Source organism: Perognathus longimembris, chromosome 10, assembly GCF_023159225.1.
Source record: "Perognathus longimembris pacificus isolate PPM17 chromosome 10, ASM2315922v1, whole genome shotgun sequence".
In the NCBI taxonomy this organism is placed as follows: domain Eukaryota; kingdom Metazoa; phylum Chordata; class Mammalia; order Rodentia; family Heteromyidae; genus Perognathus; species Perognathus longimembris.
Genome location: NC_063170.1, coordinates 25,338,598 through 25,355,845, shown reverse-complemented (window position 1 = coordinate 25,355,845; position 17,248 = coordinate 25,338,598). Strand labels below are relative to the sequence as shown.

The window sequence follows — 17,248 nt, the reverse complement described above, 5'->3', positions numbered from 1 at the left end:
TTCATCAAAGCCTCATTTTTCCATTTTAGTCATTAAATAGAATTTTGCTTTAAAATGATTAATAAGTTTGAATCCATATAGCAAGTTATAGATTAACAATTGTGGACCCCACAGGCAAGAACAAAAGAAACTTCATCATTGCGTTTCACTCATCAACCCTCTAATAAGAGAGCACCTTCACCTTCCAGTGCTGAACAATAGGCCACTTTGCAGGACTTTGTGTGACCTAACAACAACCCAAAAAATGAATATGTTCACCCACGAGGAAAAATATTACCCTGGATTTACAATGGCGTACTGAGCCCTGACAAGGAAATCTTAAAAATGGCCCTGTGGGTATGCAATGACCCGGCCCGGCCGTCCTTAGCAGGAGAGGTTGGCTGGGAGGCCCTGCTTAGCACTGAGCCTCAAGAAAAACACCCATGGATGGTCTTGTGCGTTCTGTGCCTGCGATTATTCCAAAAACAACACCTTGAAGTAGACGAACCAGTGGGTCAGGAAACGCTTTTCCTTGGAGGGCAATGTCCTCTGCAGCACGCCAGATGTGTGAGCGATTTACACGAGGGCCTTGTGGAGAGACATGGCCCCGTTGGTCTGGGCTTTCCATACTTCTTACCAACCTGAGACAGCTCTGCTTTTGGTGGCCTTTTACGAAGACTAAGGGCTCTTTCACGGCACTGTTGTGCTTGCTTGTGGAGGGCTCCTTATATGTCTCCAAGGCTCACTCAGCTCCTTCCTCTCTTTGCCCAAGACATTTTTCCATCTCACTCAGCATTTCCACCAGCAGGGGTTCGGGCCAGCCAGCGGTGCCTGACCTCTGCTGAGCCTGTCTCTGTCCCCACTTCTTACCCTCTGCTTAGGCCTTCCTCCCCGAGTGCTTTCTTCCAGGGGTGCATTTCTTTTAAGGGGAACAAAGAGAGAGAGAGCAAGCGAGAGAGAGAGAGACAGAGAGAGACAGAGACACAGAGACAGACACAGAGAGACACAGAGAGAGACACAGAGAGACACAGAGAGAGAGAGAGAGACAGACAGAGAGAGAGAGAGAAAGAGAGCGAGAGCGAGAGAGAGAGCGAGAGCGCCTTCCTGAGAGGCATCAGAGACGTTGGGAGAGCACAACCAGTACCACCTGCCTTCCAGGCCCTGTGCTGGGGCGACAGCATGGCACTGACACTGACCAGGGCAGGGCCCTTTCTAGAGGAGCCAGGTGGTCAAAGCAAAGCCAAACAAAACAAAGCAGGAAGCCACCATGACACATGGTTGTCAGCGCACTGAGGAAAACAAGCAGGGTCAGAGGGCAAGAAGTTGGAAAGTTGAGTGGGGGCCCAGGAAATGAATGCTTCCCCTTGTCTCTGTGGAACCTTGACTGGGATTTTGAAAGGTCACCTTTGGAGAGCAACTTCCAGTGGGTGGGCACTGTCTCACTAGGTGATGGATCCTAATCTGGCAAAGGTAGGCAACAGGGTGCTCTACTCAGCCAAGCATCCCATGCAGTGTGGAAACCCCAGAGATGCTTCTGGAGAAATGACGTTTGAGGAGACTTGAGGGATGAAACAGTGAGTGACTTTTCTAACTCGGATGCCTCAGAATGGGGTGTCACTGAATACAGGGCCTTTAACAGAGGATGAGATGAAAAGGAAGTCCAAGAGTGAATCCGTCCAGTCTGATGGAAATGCTTCCAAGCAGAGGAGATTTAGACACAGGAACATCCCCAGGAATATGTGCGCTCTTGGAGGAAATGCCATTGGAGGGCCATGACAATGACTATCTGCCAGCCTAGGGGGAGAACAGGAGAAACTTTGATCTTAGACGTCAGTTTCCAGAGCTCTGGGAATAAAATTAATCAAATACAATATTGCTATTGTGATTAAAGCAGTCTAGGACACGTAGAAAGAAACCGTGTGAGTTCCAGGCAAAAGGAGGTGCAGATGAGGAGCCCCAAGGAAAGGAGTGGTCAACAGCCAGAAATGTCCCCAGTACTTGAGGCTGGATTTGAACCCCCAGGCAGAGGCAGAGGCAGAACCTGAGGAGGAAGGGCCACAGAGGTCATGAGCCTGGCCCAAGGCACAACTCAGGCAAATAGAAGCCTCCTAGCCATGGAGCCCCAGCAAGAGGACCAAGGAGTGAGGTGGCTACACAGGCACTGCTTTGGTTTGGATGTGTGGCCCCAAAGCAAAACTAAATCCTTGGTCATTCGTTGTGATTGGGGGTGCTGTGGACCTTTAACAGGAGGAAGTTATGTAAAGTCTTTAGGCCTCTGGAGACAGGAGATTCGAACTCTTAGTCTTCCTTCTCTCTCTTTGCCTCTCTCTCTTTGTGCCCCCCAACTCTTTCTCCCCCACCCCTTTTTTTCTCTTCTTTTTGGCTTGAGATGCGAACACTTGGCTCTCACACAAAGTTTTGCCATCCTGCCAAAACTGTGTGAATGCCCAATCTTGGGCTTGAAACTCAAGAACTGTAAGCCCATTAAACCATCTCCGAAATTTTGCTATAGTGATAGAAAGCTGGCCAATATCCATGTCATGACTCTTTCAGAGTTGTTTTCTGTACTGGAAAATGGGGCCCAGGTTGGGGACAGTATGCATCCTCAGGCATTGTTCTTCATGCAGAATTGTTTGCCCTTGTGTGTTATTCCTTGTGTGTTATTCCCCTTGTGTATTATTCCTTAGAATGAAAGGGTGGGGGGGGGGGGAACTTGCCTGTTTTCTTCAGCTCTAATGTGAGCACAATGTGTTTTCTTATTTCAGTGTGAGTTTTTCTAAATTCTAATCTCAGCAAAGTATGGATTGATCCAGTTCATTGTGTGTTCATGGGAAGTGGAGAGAAGGAACCAAAAGGCTTCAACATCAACTCACAATTTCCTTCTTATTCCCAGGGCCTTCTGATGGATTAACCAAAGAGCTTTTGCTGAAGTCACTGAAAGTCTCCTCCTTTTACTAAAGAAAAGGGAGTGGCTTAGGTGGGAATTCTTGTCCAAATGTAGGGCTCTGAGAGCACCTGAAAGTAGGAACTAAGTTGTAGGGGCTAGAAAGTCCTACTGCTGGCGTGTCTTTGAGGGATGAGAGGACTTGGACAGCATGCTGCTCTTGAGGAGCCTGTGTTGCTTTCTGCTCCATTCTGGCTCCTGACTCTCCCATCTATCTCTGGATAGCCCAAGAAGACTGCTTCCTTTAACAAATGGCCAGCTGCCAACCTTTCTGCTTGAGCTCTACAGCTGACTGGGTTTCTTCAAGACTCACTATCTCCCCATCCATGTTCCTGGAAGGAAGAGGGGAATCTGATTGGCTCAGCACCTCAGCCAATGGGAGGCTGCCCTCTAGTCAGGAACCCCACAGGAGGCCATAGAAGAGGAGAATGAGAAGCTCTGGAGAGATAAGGTGACCTGCAGAGGATTCCTAGAAAAGAAGAAACTGCTTCAAAATATCACCTGAAGGCTACTCTGTTTTCTTTATTTAGTCTAGTTTTTTTTTTAACTTTACAGATATTTTGTCTTCAACATAGGCTATAGTCTGTTGATCATGAATCCTTCCTACAAACTTCAAAGTTTGGGAACAAACTTTCAATATGGTCTTTCCAGTCCACCCTGTCCCCACTGGGTCTACTTTGTCAGGACCTCCTCATGTTTCCACTAAGACGTGTGGTCAGGGAATATGTCTCCCTCCTCACCCTGTGCCTCTCTGTGAGGCTTTCCCCATGCACTATACGTCCCTGTAGCAGGAACTGCCTTGTCCTTCCACCTCTCAGTTCTTGAGAAGACTTTGAAGTAGGGAGATGGGGGTCTGGCCGGTGCCGTCTTGGCCACATGGTGGATGGTAGGGTCTGGCATCTTGTCTTCATGGTGGGGGAAGGTAAAGCCTCTGCCTCCCCAGTGATGGGCATGCCTGAATCCCTGAAGGTAGGGGTGGGGACTTGGATGATTAGTTACTAAACCTGTCCGTCTAGTGCCTGGGACTTGAGTTTCCTGTGACACTGCCTGGGCCCTATTTAGGCCAGGACCAGCACAGGTGCCATTATACCATGCCACATGTTTCTGTGTTCTAGTCTTATCGCCTGGCTCTTCTCTTGTCACCATGGCATCACAATTCAGCTCTCCATTGGAGCTGAATCAGTATGTTGGTATTGTTTCTGTTCTTTCTTTCCTCCCTGGCCTTCATGGCTCTGTTTCCTAACAGTGTTAAGTGCTATTTGCTGGCTGGTGGTCTTTGAGACAGAAGTTCCCACCAACCTGTGTCCTGATGATATGAACATGTGCTTAAATGCATTTGGTATCCCAGCAGAATGTATTTCAGCATATTTCAGAGAGAATATGTTTTTTTTGGAGCCAACTAGTCTAGGATCCTGCATCTGCCTCATCTCTTCCTAGCTATGTGGCCTTTGACATGCCGCTTTGTCTCTCTTAGCCCTGGTTTTATCATCTATAAGAATACCATGTGCCCTATAAGGGCTGACTGCAGAGTATCTGGAATCCCACTATTCCCCCATAAGAACCTGTTTCTACTAGCTCAGCACTGGCAGCTCATGCCTGTAATCCTAGCTACTCAGGAGGCTGAGATCTGAGGATCACAGTTTAAAAACCAACCCAGGCAGAAAACTTCATGAGATTCTTAACCTCCAATTAACCACCAAAAAGCCAAAGTAGAGCTGTGGCTCAAAGTGGTAGAGCTCTGGCCTTGAGCAAAAAACTAAAGAGGTCCTGAGTTCAAGCCCTAGCTAGGACTGAAAAAATAACTGAAAAAGAATATGTTGCCCTAAGATTCTACACTCACTTGGAATCTCTTCAAGAACAAACAGGCCATTCCCTGCTCCCAACCTTTCAAAAATCTTAGCATATTTTTTAATATGGAATTTGAACTCAAGGCCTCTTGCTTGCTAGGCAGACTTTTGAGTCATGAGAAATAATTTTATGTACAGTAGATGAGAACTGGTTTAAAGGATGCACAGTCGAGGGGGCAAAACACCAGGCTGAGGCCCAAGCCTTTAGGGTGGACAGAAGTATGGGTCTGTTCATGTCAGGCTCCAAGGGTGCAGAGCCCCTGGCCAAGAGGTACAGAGTGGAATGAGATCTTAAAGACACTTATCTACACACTCACCCTACCCCCGAGGAGCAGCGTGGCCAGCTGCAGCAGCAGGAGGCCATTCTGAGAGCTTGTCCAATCTATTCTTGCTGAGAATGTTTCCCAATATAATTTACAAAATTTCACTTGGAGATGCATTAGCTGTTGAGCAGTGAAACAATTTCTACGGGGTAAATAGGAAAACTAAATTAAAACCCCAGCTTTGAGAACGATCGAACGGTGTGAGCAGCCCCTGCAGTCTTCCGTAACCTTTTCAAGTCCAAAGAGCCCTTTTGTTTTACCCAGTTTATGCCTTGCCTTTCATTTGATTTGGTTTCAGAAAGGTTTTATGGAATCCACTCTGATGATTTCCAAGGAGTTTGCATGCATGACCATCTGTTCACACATCCATCCTGAAAGAGGCTAGGAAGGGTAGGGGGAGACATTTTAAAACACTTGAGAGCATAACATAAAAGCCAAGGGCAAGGCAGACAGACAGAAGGGCGTGGAAACATCCAGAGGTGGAAGTGGGGAGACAGAGAAATATTGAAGGGAGAAGGATAACACAATGAGACTTCCTTTTCTCTTCTGCCTTTAAAGTACTTCCTCATAAGGTCTGAGGTGACTTGATGGTAGAGACCTTCGCTAGCATGGACCACACTGTAGGTTCTAACCTCAGTATTGTAAAATTTAAAAAGAAAGATTATAACTCTGGAACATTTTCCTTTCGGGTATATTAGTCCTCTCCCCATTCTTTAATCATTTTTGTCTACGGACTGTAGATAAGTAATATTTACAAAGCCATTCACCTTTTCTTTGGGGGCATTCTTGAGATCCTTACCATGAGACCTCTCCTTTTCCTTTTACAAACAAGCCTTTCGTAGCCTCTAGTCTCCTCTAGTCTCCTCTAGGTTCTGTTTGAAAGCACAGGGTTCATGTGTTAGTTAGACTTCCCATGATTGAGACAAATATCTGAGGGAACAACTCCTAAAAAGGAAGGATTGATTTTTTTTTTCATGGTTTCAGAGAGCATTTGGTCCATAGTCACCGGCTCCACTGCTGTGGGCCTGTGCAAAGAACACCATGGAGCCAGGGGAGTCAGTTGGAGTATAGCTGCTCATCTCATGGTGGCCAGGAATCACAGAGAGAGAGTGGAAGGGACCAAGGCTCAGACTGAACCTTTGAAGGCATGTCTCCAGTGATTCATCTTCCAATGAGGCTCTACCTTCTGCAGTTCCACCACCTCCCAATAGTCTGTTCAAATTTTGAACCCATCAATAATTAAACCATTGATGAAGGCAGAGCCCTCATGATCTAGTAACTTCCCAATACCACCCCCTCGAGTTTTGCCTGCAATGGGGACTAAGACTTCAATACATGCACATCATCCAAATGATGATGGTTACTTATTTTCCTCTGGGAATCCTAGACATATGTGCTATCCTGGATGAAGGCTCAGAAGAGTCCTTGAGCCTCTCTAAGAGGTATCTGTTCACTGGCACTGAGGGCCAGGCAGCTAAGGAGAAGGTCCCAGATCACCCCCAGCTAATACTGAGTCACCCCCTCCTGGGAATGAATTCTTCCTTGCACAGAGAGGATCATGCTGACAAACACCTAGACCAAGTGCTTCCCAGAGAGTTCATTCTGGCAGGCAACCTCCAATAAGCAAGAAAACAAATAATAACACAATGCCAGCCAGTGATCAGTAGAGTGCTTGCCTTGTATGTATGAAGCCCTGGGTTCAATTCCTCAGCACCACATATATAGAAAAAGGCAGAAGTGGCGCTGTGGCTCAAGTGGTAGAGTGTTAGCCTTGAGCAAAAAGAAGCCAGGGACAGTGCTCAGGCCCTGAGGTCAAGCCCCAGGACTGGTAAAATAAATAAATAAATAAATAAAATAAGAGGATCACAAGAGCCCAATAGCTATGCCCTTATGAACTCATAAAGATGATGCTAAGTGAAATGAACTTCATGTTATGGAAATCAGTGTTATATCACTGTTGTAATTATTTTCAACATGCCATGCGAAACTATAGCTTTTTGTTGTTGTTGTTAATGATCCTCTTGTATCCCCTTCCTGTGATTGTCCCCACACTATCTCTGTATCTCATCTGAGTACCCTGGATACTGTATATACTGGTATTAGAACTAGGGAAGGGAAAAGGAATATCAAAATTGAGAGACAAAGGATAAAAAGACAAACAACTCCAAAAGCAATACTTACAAAACCATTTGGTGTAAACCAACTGAACAACTCATGGAGACAGAGGAAAAGGGGGAGGGAGGAAACGAGGGAGGAGGTAACAAATTGTACAAGAAATATACCCACTGCCTTATGTATGAAACTGTAACCCCTCTGTACATCACTTTGACAATAAATAAGTAATTATTCAGAAACAATAAAATAAATGGACAAGTCAAAAAAAACAAAAACAAAAATTATAATAAAGTAGAAAAATGACCACACATGGCTATGGGCCAGGTGGGAGTGGAGAAGTCCAGGACCAGTGCTCCCAGGAGCATTTGAGTAGAGACTTAACTAATGTGAAAAGGAGAGAACGAGCAGGTCTGTACCAAGTTTGAATAAATCCCAATGTCTGAGAACAGAACAAAATGCCTCATTCTCCACAGATGCACTTGATGACAACAAATAGTTATATAAAAAAATAAAACACAAAACTAAGCCCTCACATGCCAGTGTTATCTACACAACAGGGGGTATGAAATAGTAAAGAGCAATGCTCCAAATGTCTGGTTAAGAATGGAGCTGAGGGCTTGGTGTCAGTAGCTCATGCCTATAACCCTAGTTACTCAAGAGGCTAAGATCTGGAGGACTGTGGTTCCAAGCCAGCTTGGGCAGAAAAGTATCTGAGACTCTATGTCCAAAACAATCGGCAAAAAAGCTGGACTCAAAACATGATAGTTTGACAAGCAAGTTAGCCAGTATCAGGCCCTGAGGGATGTGATAGAGTCTTTCCTCACTCACTGCACAGCTCAGCTCAGCTCAGCTCCCAGACTCAGTAAACCAGAAAAGGCTTGAGCTGAAGCCACAGAGCACAAACCCAGGCTGTGGGCTCCCTGTAGCTCACAGTAGAGGGAGAGGGAAAACAAGCAAAGTTGAAAATCTTAGGCTGTAATGAAGAGACTCTGGGGGAAACGTTAGATAATGCAGTTGCCAATTCTCTGTGGGAACCAGAATCCTCTGCAACCAATGTAAAATATGGGAAATGACTTTCTCCCTCCAAAGCCCATTGCAGCTCTGAGACCTATTGATCTATGACTTAAGGAAGAACTGCACTATCTGCAGTCACGCATAGCCAGTTTCCTTAATAATTAAGGCTAGAACTTCACTATGTATCATTATGTACATATATAATATGTCTTTACTAACCACATAAATATACATATATATTTATTTATCTGTGTATAGAAGAGTATCTTGACAAGGCTCTTTCTCAGCAGAATGGTCCACATATTTTTCTCATTCAGATATGGAAAGAATGAAAACCAAAGTAGTAACTGAATGGGAAAAAGTGATTTTTAAATCTAATCTCCTTTTAATTACATTACAATTTTAATTTCTCTATGGTAGTGAGAGAGGGGGTAGAGAAGAGAGGAGAGGAGAGGAGAGAGAGAGAGAAAGAGAGAGAGAGAGAGAGAGAGAGAGAGAGAGCGCTAAACAAAGTCAGAAGCCAAGCAGCAATGTAGAGACATCACATAGTAGACAAAGGGCTAGTTTTGATTATTTACAAAGAGCTCTTATAAATCAATAAGGAAAAGACAAACAGCCCAGCTTACTGAGGAGCAAAGTACAAGAACCAGCAGCCAGCAAGGAAAAAAAGGCACACACTTCACCAGTAACACAGACAAAGAGGCCCCAGCTTGCTCACAATAGAGAAATAAGAAATCGATACTCTTTTAACCCATAGACAATGTTTGAACATGTGTCCCAGATTGGAACCCCTAATATGACACCCCCACCCCCACCCCCACAGAGGTATCAAAGTGCAAGAACTTGATTTGGGAAGAAGCCTAGGAAATGCCAGGAGGGGAGTGAAAGGGGAGATGCAGGGAAAGGAAGAACGAAGCCACTTACCGTGCTGCTGGAACATTATGCTACTGGGAAACTAGGGGTGAGGCAGCAAGGATATTTGTACACTGACTCCCCCAGATGTCAGGCTGAGGATGCTGGGGTTGGGTGGTCATCATCCGCAGGGCACCATGAGCCTCTGTGACAAAGCAGCCCATGCCAGCCAGAAGCCCAAGACAATGACATGCAGGTGCTGACAGGGCATCTTATTTGCATATTTTGAACCATCCTTGCATCTCTGGAATAAAGCCAACTTAATTGTGATGGATTATCAATGTATATGATTGATGTGTTGTTGAATTCAGTTTGGAAGTACCTTATTGAGGATCTTGTGTGTGTATGTATATGTCTATGTTTATCAGGAAATAGGTCCATAGTGTTCTTTTTGGTTGCTGTTGTTTCTTTATCCAGTTTTGATATCAAGGTAGTATGGCTTCATAGAATCAGTTTAGAGACAATTTTCTCCTGTCTGTTTTATGGAAAAATTTGGGGATCATTGCTGTTAGTTCTTGAAAGGTCTAGTAGAATGTTAGCTGTGAATCTATCTGGTTCTGGAAGATTTTTTAAGTTGCTGCTTTAATTAGAATGTTCATTATAGATTGGTTAGGCAATTTATATCTCTTGGTTCCATTTTGGTAAATCATGTGTGTCTAGAAATACATCTATGTCTTCTAGATTTTCCAATATATTAGAATATAGGTTCCCAAAATATTCCCTAGTGATTCTTTGGATGTCAATAATATCTATTGTAATAGTCCCTCATTGCATCTCTAATTTTTTGTCTTTGTTTTGGTTGGTTTGGCTAAGGACTTGTAAAATTTGATTATCTTTATTTCATCGATTCTTTTAATGTTCTTTTAGTCTCCATGTCTTTCATTTACACTTTGATATTTATTATTTCTTTTGATATTTATTTATTTATTATTTCCTTGATATTTATTATTTCTATCCACTAGTTTGATATTGGAGTTCTTGTTTTTCCAGGACCTTAAGGGGTATCCTTACATTATTTGAGATTCTGCCAATTTTTGTTAATGAAGTCAGATACTATGCCAGACAGACAGATACTCTGTCTTAGTAGTGCCCTGGTTGGCCCAGCTACTGGTGGCTCACTTCTGTAATCCTGGCTACGCAGGAGGCTGAGATCTGAGGATTTTGCAGTTCAAAGCCAGTCTGGGCAGGAAAGCCCATGAAACTTTTATCTGCAGTTAACTACCAAAAATTCCAGAAGTGGAGCTGTGATTCAAGTGGTAGAGCTCTAGCCTTTAACAAAAGAGCTCAGAGACAGTGCCCAGGCACTGAGTTCAAGTCCTTGGACCTGTGTGAGAAAAGAAGGAAGAATGAAAGAACAAAGGAAGAAAGAAGAAAGGAAGGAAGGAAGGAAGGAAGGAAGGAAGGAAGGAAGGAAGGAAGGAAGGAAGGAAAGAAAGAAAGAAGGAAGGAAGGAAGGAAAGAAGGAAAGAAAGAAAAAAGGAAGGAAAGAAAGAAGGAAGGAAAGAAAAAAAGAAGGAAGGAAGGGAAGAAAGAAGGAAGAAAAGTGCCCTTGCTATATTACAAAGAATTGCATTTTCATTTTACTCTAGAAAGCTTTAAATTTCCTCCTTGATTTTATCAAAGTCTTATCTTTCCAAAAATGTATTGTTCAATGTGTTTGTGTCTTTTCTCTTGCTATTCATATCTAATTTTTGTTCCACTATTATCTGATAAGATACCAGAAAATATTTCAATTATTTAATATTTGTTCAGATGTCCTTTATGGCTTCAAATGTGTTCTATTTTGGAGAAAGTTCCATATGCTATGGAGAAGAATGCGTATTATGGGGCTGTTTTACAGAATATTCTGTAGATGTGTGCTAAATCCATTGATCAATGGTGCAATTTAACACTGAAGTTTCATTGTTGATTCTTTTAAATCTGATGCTCTATCTATTGGTGAAAATATTAAAATCACTGATATCATTTGCACCTACATGTCTCTATATTTCCAGTGTGGGGTATTTTTACATTTTTTTTATTTATTGTCAAAGTTTTGTACATAAGGCAGTGAGCACATTTCTTATCTAACTTGCTACCTCCTCCCTCATTTTTCTCCCACCTTTCCCCTTCCCCGACCACCCTCCTCCCAGTGTACAGTTGGTTTACAGCATATTGTCTTGTGAGTATTGCTGTTGCATTGGTTTGCTGTTTACTCTTTATCTGTCCGTTTTGATGTTCCTCTGCCCTTCCCTAGTTCTGATAAACATATATGCAATACCCAGGGTACCAAAATCAGTTACAGTGACATCATGGGGAAGAACAAAAAGGAAAAAGGGGGCTGGGGATATAGCCTAGTGGCAAGCGTGCCTGCCTTGGATACACGAGGCCCTAGGTTCGATTCCCCAGCACCACATATACAGAAAACGGCCAGAAGCGGCGCTGTGGCTCAAGTGGCAGAGTGCTAGCCTTGAGCGGGAAGAAGCCAGGGACAGTGCTCAAGCCCTGAGTCCAAGGCCCAGGACTGGCCAAAAAAAAAGGAAAAAGGCTTAATTTCACACGGTACATTGAAAATAACAACAATGATAAATTACTTATTTCCATAGCTTGGAGTTCATTTCACTTAGCATCATCTTATGTCTTCATATGTATATAGCTATTGAGCTATTGTGATCTTCTGCTAGGACTATAATTATTGCCAATGAGGTAAACCATAGGATCTATGTTTCTTTGGGTCTGGCTCATTTCACTTAGTTAAAATATAGAATGCTCTAGGAATTTGTGTGTCCTCCTTGCACAGGGGCCATGCTAATCTTCTCTGTATCGTTCCAATTTTAGTATATGTGCTGCCGAAGCAAGCACAATATATTTGTTTCATGACATAGTGTGCATCGAATTAGATACACACACACACATACACACTCACACACCATCATTCTTTCTACCTGTTTCACTCTGTGCCAGTACTAGGGTTTTAACTTGGGTGGGGGGCCTCTGACTCATTCAGGTTGCTTGTTCACAGTTTGTGCTCAGCCATGAGCCATGCTGCCAGCCTGGCTTCTTACTGATTATTTTGGCGATGGAGTCTTATGAACATTTTTGCCTAAACTGACTTTGAACTGAGGTTCTTCAGGTATCAATCTCCTGAGACAGGATTACAGGCATGAACTACTGGCACCATCAAGTGATAAGACTTTTCTTTTTCGGGGGGAAGTGGGAGCTTCTTGCCTGTCACATTGTTGTTGGTCATGGGGCTTGAACTTAGGGCCTGGGAGCTGTCTCTAAGCTCTTTTGCTCAAGGCTAGTGCTCTACCACTCGAACCACAGCACTACTTCCGGTTTTTGAGTAGTTTATTAGAGAGTCTCACAGGGATTTTTCTGCCCAGGCTGGCTTTGAGCTATGATCTTCAGATCTCAGCCGCTGGAGTATCCAGAATTACAGGCATGAGCCACTGGCACCTGGCTGCACTCTGTCCTTTGACTCATATCTCTAATATCTTCTAGATGGATTAATTTCCTTGATTAATATGTAATGATCTTTCTTATCCCCTATGAATAATTTTGGCTTTATGTCTGGCTTGTCATCTGTAGGTATGGTTACTCCTACTTGCTTGTGGCTTTCATTTTCTTGGAATGTCATTTTCCATCATCTCACTTTCAGTCTTGGCCAGTGATGTGAACTTCTTATAGATAAGCAAACAGCTGCATCTTGCTTTTCAATCAATGTAGCCACTCAGTCATTTAACTGGACATTTAAGACTTTACATTTTGGAGCATTATTGAGAAGTATGTATTAACTTTTCCATTCTTCACCTTACAAGTATTCTGGTTTACTGAGTAATAATGTTTGGTTTTTTTCTTGCTTCTCACTTCTTGATGTGTTCTCATAGTGACATTTGCTCTTTCCTAAGCTCTTGTGCTTGTAGATACCTTTATTTTTCTTCTCTGTGTGGTATTCCCATAAATACAATGCTGGATTAGATCCTGAATTGCTTTATGTTCACCATAGAAGGTCTTTATTTCTCCTTTATTGCAATCCTATTTGGCAGTTATTTTGCTTCAGGGCTTCAAATCCATCGGACCATGCTGATAACAGACTAGGCCTTCTGTTATGAGAGATTTACCTTTGCAATAATTTTTCTCTTGTGGCTTTTAGCTTTATTTCTGTGCTCTGTACTCTTGGAATTTTTATTGTAATATGATATGCAGAAGCTCTTTTCTGGTCATTTCTATTGGGAATGTTTTATTTGTCTGTGGCAATCCTAGAGCTTAAACCCAGGGCCTGAACATGGAACTTAAGGGATTTTGTTGTTGTTTTTTGTTTTTACAAATTTAGTCAAATTTTATTTTTTATTGTAAAGGTGATGAACAGAGGGGTTACAGTTACGAACTTACTTAATTCATTCATCTGTTTATCTGAATACTCTTTGGGTTCCCTGACTATTTTTTAAAATTATACTCTACCATTTGAATTACACTCTTGGCCCTTTTTAACTTGAATTATTGTTCAGGTAGAGTTTCACATTTTTTCCCAGGCTAGTCTCAGACCATGATCTTTCTACCTATGACCCCAACATAGATAGGATTACAAGAACATACCACCATGCTTAGCTTATAGATTAAGACGTGGTCTCATTAACTTTTGCCCAGGCTGGCCTCAGACTGCAATCTTCCTCATCTCTTCTTACCAAGTAGCTGGGATTACAACTGTGAATGCTGACATAGGGCCTCTGTGCAGTCTTCCTGTTTTCCTTCATGCATCTCAGCTGTCCTGTAATTCTTCCCTATGATCTTCTCTCTCTCTCCCTCTCTCCTTCCCTCTCTCAAGAATATGGCCCCTTTTTGTCCTGACTCTTCTCAATCAAGGAATTACATGGAGAAAGCTTGCAATCTGCTCTTTTACCCTAGAAATCTGTGGGGCTTATTTAGGAGATCTAAATGTCACATTACTCAAATATAACCCAACAACATCCACTGAAGTTTCTAGTGTTTGAATATTTTCTAGAAGTCACTGTATTTCTTAGTAAAATCTTTGTAAAGATCTCTGTAAATACTATCGATTTTGTTTCCTTATCCAGTCATATTTTTAGATGCCCAAAAGAGTTCCTGAAGAAATAACTTATAGTTGGGGGCAGGGGGTAGATTTCATTTCTCCTTCCCAAGTCCCACAAATTCAAATTTGTTGTGGACTTTGAGTCTCTAGTGTTATCCGGGAGGACATTGGTTACTCCATAAGCAGGGCTATGCCGCTCAGCACATGGTGTCCAAGTGTTCTGAGGTAAAGTCACAGGCCCCAGAAATGACACACATCAGTCACCGCCAACATCCTTCAGTTCCTACCAGCAGAAGTTACTGAGGGATGTTGGCCAGAGCCTGAGCTTACAGAGGACTTCAGTAGTGAAGACAGTGATGTGAACAGCATGTGTGCATGTGTGTACATGCATTTCCATTGGCCAGATTTCCCGTGTGCATGAGAACATTTGCTACTATGGGTTGTGAACGTTCCATCTGCAACATGAAGAAGCAAGAAAGCCAGGTGCTGGTGGCTCATGCCTGTAATCCTGGCTACTAAAGAGACTGAGATCTAAGGATAGCAGTTCCAAGCCAGCCAGAGCAACAAAGTCTATGCGACTCTTATCTCCAATAAACTACTCAGAAAAAGCCAGAAGTGATGCTGTGGCTCAAGTGATAGACTGCTAGCCTTGAACATAAAGAGACTCAGGGACAGCGTCCAGGTCTAGAGTTCAAACCCCAGGACCAGAAAGAAAAAGAATCAAAAGAAGGCAATGACTTCTTTTTCAGACATGATTTTCAGTGTAACCCATCAACAGATAAACCTAAAGGAGCTCCATAGAATAACAGCAGTGGGAGTTATGTGCCTGACTATATCCTGACTACTGTATACTCAGTACTTAGTTATGTCACAATGAGTATTTCCATATAACACATGACAAACAGATAGCAGGCTGTATCATGAGACCAGAGACATACATGAACAGTCTAGCTCCAGAGCTAGAAGTTCAAGTGAGCCGCAGAGAGCCAAACTCTGCCTGTTCAGCCTTCGTCCTCTTTGACCAATGAGGGTTTCACGGCCCTCTCCAATTTCCCCAGAACTAACTGGAGAAGCATGTTCTGCCCTCCATGGTCTCCAGGATCATTTTCAATTTAGTTCTAACTAAAACATCCTTTAATAACACAACTGGTCTTGTAGTTTGTCGAAATCTGTAAATCTATGGAGAATTTATAGTACCCAACATGAGTACAATAGTTCTTTACCCTGTTTATGACAAGTAGCAGAGACTCAGCCTGAAGCCATACTTCAATTAAATGGCAGAGGCAGTTCTAGAAATCAAGTCCCCTTTGTCAGGTGTGAACACTGTAGAAATATCCAGTATTGGTTTTCGCACCTCTCCCAGTCATGTACAGAGTAAGTGTTCAATAAAGATCTGTCCCGCTGAGTGGCTGGTGCAGTCTGTCTTATGATTATAGTATTAAAGTCCAGAAGGAACAATAGGAAATGTCATGAACTAGGATTGTTTGCCTTCCATTGCTGATCTTAATCATTTCTTTCAAGTATGTCCTCTGTAATCTTAAAATAGCACTCTCACAAAAGTGAGGGAGCATTTGCTGATTGTCCTGCAGATGACCATGAGAATTTGTGGTCCAGAAGCATGACATATTAACAAAGCAACCAGGTAGGGAGCTTCAACACTTGCCATACAGCAGTACAGAAAGCTCTGCTGTGTTTCTCTCTCTATGTTTCTGTGTTTGTCTGTGTGTCTGTCTCTGTCTCTCTTTCTCTGTCTCTGTCTCTGTCTCTCTCTCTCACACACACATACACATACACACACACACACACACACACACACACACACACACACAGTGTTGCCTGACAGGACCACACATCTCCCTAGAGCACCTGGGCCTGCTCATTGAGCATCTTAAAAACCTGCAATTGCTTTGACCTAGAAATTCCAGTTCTAACAAGTCCCAGGGATTTGGTTACAGAGCTGTTCATTAAAACACTACTTACAAAAAGCGGGGGAGGGGATAGGAAAAACCTAAATGTCTATAAGAAATTGTCTCAGTATATTGTTTTAAGTCTAGTCCACAGACTACTGCTTAGCTACTGGACAGTGTATAAGTCACAAATGTGTCAGGATGTGAGATAATGTTCCCAAGATTTTTAAGAGGGAAAAGGCAGGGGATCAGGTCTTGGAATGTGGTTGGGTGGTAGGACAGGTGCAATTTGCACAAGGCCCTGCTGGTTCAATCTCTAGCACCGCACATACACAGAGCAGCTAATATAAAAGTGCTTCCTGGGCTCAGATATACATCATATATATATGTATACAAATTATATAACACACATGCAAAGTAGGGTTGGAAATGTGTACAGTAACATGTAACACTACTTATTTCTTTCTCAGTGGGATTAAAGATAGTTGTCTGGTCTATCATTTTATGTCTTACTTGATAATGCTCCGAGTCCCTTTCATTGTGATGCCATGTGGCAGGGGATGTGCAAATACTCCGCAGCCCTTAGGATGGGTGTGCTACAGCTTTAGCAATAGCACGGATGGGGCAGGTAGCATTTATGAGCACTGTCACACTCAGAGACTCTGCTGAGGCCTCTTCCAGCCACTTCATTCAGCCCTTATGAGAATTACAACAGAAAAGCACCCCTACTTGACCTCAAGGGTCTGAGAGACTGAGGTTAAAACTACTGCATGCCCCATTCCCTCTCTTTTAAACTCATGTGTATGTATATATGGGTACACACAAATGCACACAAATATGCACACACAGATATGCACACACATGCACAGCTTTACATGGGTACACATGTACACATGTATGTATATGCATGCACCTACACACATATAGATGCACACATGCATACACCTACAGCAGCATTCATGCACAGGCATATATCTGCACAAATGCACGTGCATGCACACAATGAGACACACAGTATATATATACACATGGGTATGCACACAGACATGAACAGATGCATGCACATATACCAGAACATGATAGGCAAACACACACATCCCCACAGACATGTTCACAGTGCATTCACACCATGCAGCAGTCCGCATCTTTCTCAATCCCTTCTAATTCTCTCTACT

General features: G+C 43.0%; 1 non-coding gene across 1 annotated transcript; it reads right to left on the bottom strand.

Moving 5' to 3' along the window:
• Positions 1-11,868: 11,868 nt before the first annotated feature.
• On the bottom strand, positions 11,869-11,975 carry LOC125358922. Its single transcript, XR_007212442.1, has one exon. It is a non-coding gene; the product is annotated as a U6 spliceosomal RNA (small nuclear RNA).
• Between the last annotated feature and the right edge of the window lie 5,273 nt (positions 11,976-17,248).